Source organism: Lathyrus oleraceus, chromosome 6 (assembly GCF_024323335.1).
Source record: "Lathyrus oleraceus cultivar Zhongwan6 chromosome 6, CAAS_Psat_ZW6_1.0, whole genome shotgun sequence".
NCBI lineage: Eukaryota > Viridiplantae > Streptophyta > Magnoliopsida > Fabales > Fabaceae > Lathyrus > Lathyrus oleraceus.
In genome coordinates, this window is record NC_066584.1 from 314,432,533 (window position 1) to 314,439,377 (window position 6,845).

Genomic DNA, 6,845 nt, shown 5'->3' on the forward strand with positions numbered 1-6,845 from the left:
ACCCAAACCCACTGTTGCTGCTTTGAAGCCTAGTGGAGGCATAACAAAAGAAGGCACCTATGGAGGAATTAGAGCAGGAAATACAAGTAGTTGTGGAAGAGCAACCTGCTCAAGTAGAACAAGACCAGCCTAGGTCAAGTTGGATACGTCACCAACCTGAGAGATATGGATATCTCATAACTGATCAAGGTGATGTATTACTCATGGATCAAGATGAGCATATGACCTACCAAGAGGCCATAACTGGTCCCGAGTCTGAGAAGTGGCTAGAAGCCTTGAAATCTGAAATGGATTCCATGTACACAAACCAAGTTTGGACCTTGGTAAAGCCTCATGTAGGAGTTAACCCTATAGGATGCAAGTGGGTCTTCAAAAAGAAGACTGACATGGATGGTAAGGTACATACCTATAAGGCAAGACTGGTTGCAAAAGGATATAAACAAATTCATGGGGTTGACTATGATGAAACCTTTTCACCAGTTGCAATGCTTAAATCTGTTCGGATTTTACTTGCTATCGCTGCATATCATGATTATGAAATATGGCAGATGGATGTCAAAACTGGTTTCCTTAATGGGAATCTTCTTGAGGATGTGTACATGACACAGCCTGAAGGATTTGACATACCAGAAGAAGCCCAAAAGATATGTAAGTTACAAAGATCAATCTATGGATTGAAGCAAGCTTCCAGAAGCTGGAATCTTCATTTTGATGAAACTGTAAAACAATATGGATTCATCAAGAACGAAGATGAGCCTTGTGTCTACAAGAAGGTTAGTGGGAGCATGATCGCTTTCCTGGTATTATATGTAGATGACATATTACTCATTGGAAACGATGTCCCTACCCTACAACAAGTAAAGTCTTGGTTGGGGAAATGCTTTTCTATGAAGGACCTAGGTGAAGCAGCCTATATATTAGGAATCAGAATCTATAGAGATAGATCACAAAAACTGTTTGGCCTAAGTCAGAGTACGTACATAGACAAAGTACTGAGACGCTTTAATATGCATGATTCCAAGAAAGGATTCATACCTATGCAACATGGCATGTGTCTATAAAAAACACAATCCCTTTCAACTAAGGAAGAAAGGGATCGCATGAATAAGATTCCATATGCATCTGCAATAGGATCTATCATGTATGCCATGTTATGTACTCGACCAGATGTCCCGTATGTTTTAAGTGCAACGAGTAGGTACCAATCTGATCCTGGTGATGCTCATTGGGTAGCTGTCAAGAATATCCTTAAGTATTTGAGAAGGACTAAGGACTCATTCTTGATATATGGAGGTCAGGAAGAGTTGGCTGTAATTGGGTACATCGATGCTAGCTTCCAGACAGATAAGGGTGACTTTAGATCGCAATCTGGTTATGTGTTTTGCTTAAACGGTGGCGCTGTGAGCTGGAAAAGTTCAAAGCAAGATACAGTTGCTGATTCTACAACCGAGGCCGAGTATATTGCTGCCTCAAGTGCAGCAAAGGAAGCTGTTTGGATCAAAAAGTTCATTAGTGAACTTGGCATAGTTCCTAGCATTGTGGATCCCATTGGTCTCTATTGTGATAACAATGGTGCTATCGCACAAGCTAAGGAGCCTAGATCTCACCAACGATCCAAACACATACTTAGGCGTTATCACCTCATTTGAGAGATAATAGATAGAGGAGATGTGAAAATATGCAGAGTACCTACACTTGACAATATTGCTGACCCACTGACAAAGCCTCTTGCGCAGCAGAAGCATGATGGCCATACTAGATCTATGGGCATTAGGGGTATGCCTGATTGACTCTAGTGCTAGTGGGAGATTGTTGGTTTAAGCCCTAGAGGCCAATACTTTTGGTACTTGTATCGAATTATTTATTAATAATAAAAGGCTTTTTCTTTATTATGTTTGTTTAATAAAGTCCCTAGAATATATAGTCCGTTTAATGTATCAAGTGTGACTTAATCATAAGATCACATTAAACATAAGGACACTATTCTTAAAGTATCCGTAGTCGAGATTTATTATGAAGTAGGATAACATTAAAGCATTAAGACTATTATGTATATAGACTGATGATCACATCTCATGGATCATGGATAAGGAGTTACCAAGTCTTAAACATAGGTATGAATACTAAGAGTAATATTTATACTGGATTGACCCGCTATGAGAATACTATATAGAATGTTATGCAAAGTGTCATAAGTTATTCTCATGGTGATAATGGTGTATACCACCCTTCGACCTGAAACCACTATGGACCCTAGATGTAGAGTCGAGTGCCTTATTGCTGATCAAACGTTATCCGTAACTGGATGACCATAAAGACAGTTGATGGGTACTCCACGAAGCATGCTAAGGGACATGAGTGACCTAGATGAAATTTGCCTATCCTGTGTAACAGGATAAATGTATATGGGCCCAATATTAAACTGGACAAGGATGACACGGTCTATGTCTTGTGTTCAATATAGACATAAGGGCAAAAGGGTGATTATACACATAATTATTATTACAGAAGGATTTGTCAGATCACATGACATTTTCGTGTCTTGGGTAGCAGTGATGTGTTGCTAGATACCGCTAACTGTTTATTATGTTAAATACGTGATTTAATATAATTTCCAATGCCGCGAAAACCTACAGGGTCACACACAAAGGATGGATTGATGAGAGATAGAGTAACTAAGGAATATCGTAATGTACGGTGCCCTTAAGTGAATTGTAGAACATCATAAGGTATGGTGTACTTAAACAGAATAAGAAATATGGTAAGGTACCACGCGCTTAAGTGATTTTGGCATATTATAAGATATGGGCCATATACACTTGAATGGGCTTTTTAGCTTGCAGCCCACACAAGTGGTTCTATAAATAGAACCCTTGTGTAGAAGCATTTGTGTAGTTGCAGTTTCGTTTCTCTCTCTCTCTCTCTCTCTCTCTCTCTCTCTCTCTCTCTCTCTCACACACACACACACACACACACACACACACACACACAAACACAAAGCCTTCATTCGTAGCAGCTAGCACTGAGATTGAAGGAATCCGTTTGTGTGGACTGAGTAGAGGCGTTGTCATTGTTCAACGTTCGTGATCGCTCCGTAGATCTGCATCAAAGGTTACAATCGCCACAAGAGGTAACGATTCTATCACTGATCATGCCCATTCGTAAGGATCATTAAAGGAGAAATTTTAAATTCCGCTGCATTTTGGATCGCCCTTCTCCTTCATTAAGTCCATACCCTGCATCAATATAGGTCATCTGCATTTGAATCCTTAGTTAATTTCATTTCATCTGGGTCAGACCAATGTCATCTGAGACATAACGTTTCATTTGAGCTCATCATCTGTGTAAGTCAAAGGGTCAACTCTAATGATCCAAAAGTCAAAGGAGGACCATTTTGACTTTTTAAAAAAAATTCATCTAATCTTATTTGTTAAGTTCATTTTTTATTTTTTTTCATCTTATATTTATATTTTATACTAGCAAATTTAAACATTAGTATTAGTATTTTTATTTTTATAGTTTTTTATATTATTATTTCTTTTTATTATTAATATTACTATTAGTTTATTTTGTTATTATTTTTATTTTACTATTATTAGCTTATTATAGTCATTATTAGTACTTTATTTTTTTTTCGCTTTTAACTTTAGCTAATTATCACTATTAGTTTCTATTATTATTATTATTGTTATTATATTTATTTTTATTTTTATCGTGAGTCTAAGTTCGGTCAAATCCTAGGTCAACTAAGTCAATAAATCCAATAATCACCAAAAACACCAAAAAAATGCATGAGTGAAAATTTCAAATGGATCAAAAGCCAAAAACAAAAAGAATCATATTCATTATTATTGATTTTTGTTACAACTTGAAACTTGCTAAAAGCTACCATCTGAATCAAAACCCTATATCAAATCTTTTTAAAACTAAACAAATCTTTGTAGCAAATATTTGTTGGTCGGTCAATTTTAGTGAACAAAGTTTAGGTCACATTCGAGCAGTTAAAAATTGCTTGTTGCTCGCGCATGGGAGGCTGAAGGATTGTTTGTTCGCGTTGGAATGGATAAAACATAATTAATTTATGAAAAAATTTACGGTCGCGCTTGGACGAAAAAATGTATGTTTGATGAGTTGAAGTTGCTTTTAGGTGGAAGACGAATCATCAGTTGGTACAAGATGTGCAGTTCATGTTCGATTATTCGGGGATCAAAAGATTGTGCACCCAACTACCCTTTTTAGTCCAATTATTTATGAAAATTATTTGCGAAAGACAAATTATTGATTGGAATGAGGCGTACGCCTCAGGTCCGATTATTCGGGGATCAAAAGAGTGTGCACCCAATTGTCATTTTTTAATCAAATTTTGGTTATGTTTTTTTTGGCGTAAGACGAATGCTTGATTGGGATGAGGCGTACGTGTCAAGTCCAATTATTCGGGGATCAAAAGAGTGTGCATTCAATAGTCCTTTTTTAGTCCGATTTTATTGAGAAAATGTTTGAAGACGAATTTTAATGGAAAATGATTTGATTTTGTTGTGAAAATAGTTTTATTTGATCATGAGAGTTAAGTGATTCAATTGTGAAAAATAGTTTGATTTTGATGGAAGACGAGTAATTGGTTGGAACGATGCATACATTTTGGGTTCGATTATTCGGGGATCAAAAGAGTATTCCCCCAATTGTCCTTTTAAATCCAATTTTATTGATACAAATGATTTAAGTATTTGAATCCTTTTTTTAAAAAGGCATTCGCTTTCATTGTGAGAAGAAAATGATTTAGTTGGGAAAATGACTTGACGTTGATTAATGTGGTTTGATTGAATTTTGGTTTGAAGTTTGTTTTATTAAAAACAAAATAATTATTTTTATTTATTTATAATAATAAATTTTATTTAATTAATCTAAATTAATTAAATATAAATTAATTAATAAGAAATAATAATAAAAATGAAAATAAAGAGGGGTGAGAAGTGAAAATGGATGGTGTAAAAGCAAAAAACAGAAATGAGTTTGGCATAAAACAAAAAGAAAATAAAAATAAAATAAACATAAAAGGCTGCAAATAGAGACCCATGGGATGTGGCACCTAAAAGGTATATGGGCTTAGATAAGAGGCCCAACATTTCCCCATCACACAATCAGGAGGTGAGAAAAGGAAAAGGCGGGTGTGATTAACGAAGGAAGGCCCATTAAGGAGGAAAGCCCAATATGGTCGAAGTCAAAATTAGGGGAATGTTGACTTTCCCATTGCCATCAGATCCGTATAGTAGTCAACAAAGATCAAAAGGCTTAGATGGAGGGCACATGGTTGGGACTCATGTACAGAAGTCACTGAGTTAAAGTCCAGTCAACTAAATCAAGGGCCATGGAGGATGCCACATGGCTCAACCTGAGGGGAAGAGGATTACGCATAAAAGAGGGGATCGGTGGTCCCTCTATCATATCCCAATTCTACTTCTCTCTCTAAGTAACATGAAGAAAACTTTTTATCGCCTCTCTCTAGGATCCAAACCCCTCAAATTTCCAGAAAAAACGAAAAACATGATGAACATCTCAAGAACATCTTGAATGTTCTTGAGGTGATTTTCCAGAAACCATTAAAACTACCCAGACCCTCATACAATAAATACAAACCCTAGCTCAAATTCAACCTTAACCACAAATCCACCCTAAAAAAAAGTGCAACAAATTAAGCGGATCGAAACAAAGAAAATAGATCCCTAAGTTTAAAAATATGTCTGATCTACACATGTTAAGCATCAAACACTATAATTAATTTAGGGAAAACATCTATGGCATACGCAGAAGTGTAAAATCAAACAGAAAGCGTGTTAAATCATGCAATAGGTACCAAATTGGAGCAAACTACTCTGGTGAAGAACTCCAACAAGCTTTAACTTTCAGGTAGCATGATCTTAGCCTTTTAGCTCTCCTTTATTTCACTTCCTTTACTATTATGATTATAATTATTTCTTCTTCTTCTTCTACTACTTTCCTCTGTTGCTACTGTGCATTCCATCAAGCTTTGACTGAGGTTGCTTGAAGGAGTTAAGCTCAGCTTAATTAGAGCTTCAATGAGAAGCTCTAATTGCTACAACAAGGAGCTCTAAATGAAGGTTTTGGATTTTAAGGTGTTACAATTTACTTGTTCATAGTGTGAAGTTTTGTGTATTATTTGTAGGTTTTGAATTCCCCTTTTGTGTGTGAATTAGAGCTAGCTTAAATAGGCATAGATTAGGGTATAGTGTGAGTGTGTGAAAAGTAATTTCAAGTGTGTGAAAAGTGATGAAAATGAGTGAGAATTTGTGTGAATTGGAAGATTTTTTGTGTGAGAGTGTGATTTTGTTACGAATCATGTGAGGAGTAAAAAAATTGGGAGGGAAATGTAAAGATTTGTTGCGAATTTTGTGGAGAACGGGGATGTGCAAACCGTGTGTGGTTTGTTAGTGGTCCATGTGCAAGTTTTAATTCTCAAATTGTAATGTAATAATCTTGAAATTCAAATGAAATTCGAATTATTAATTTCAAATTCTCATGTTTTTTGTAATTTGAATTGAACATGTTGAAAAGTGCATGGTTCAATCTTGTTCATGTGCAAAAATCGTGTGGTGATGTAACAAATTAAATGAGGTGAAATTAAAATATTTATTCATATTCAAATTGATTGACTTATATTTTTTCATTTTCATTATGTTGGTGATGGTTATTCATGATAATAATAGTGTGATGATCATGTACCTGATCCATGGTAAGAAGTAATGTTGCGATGTGGTAAATTCAAAATCAAGTCCAAAATTTGTCTCACATCACTTGTTTCCCTTGTTTTACTTTGAATGTAAATCAAT

General features: G+C 35.6%; 1 long non-coding RNA gene across 1 annotated transcript; it reads left to right on the forward strand.

The window, feature by feature from the left end:
* The first annotated feature begins 5,448 nt into the window (after positions 1–5,448).
* LOC127097555 (uncharacterized) lies at positions 5,449–6,529 on the forward strand. The gene is made up of 2 exons (XR_007793091.1): positions 5,449–5,904; positions 6,024–6,529. It is a non-coding gene; the product is annotated as an uncharacterized LOC127097555 (long non-coding RNA).
* The last annotated feature ends 316 nt before the right edge of the window (positions 6,530–6,845 follow it).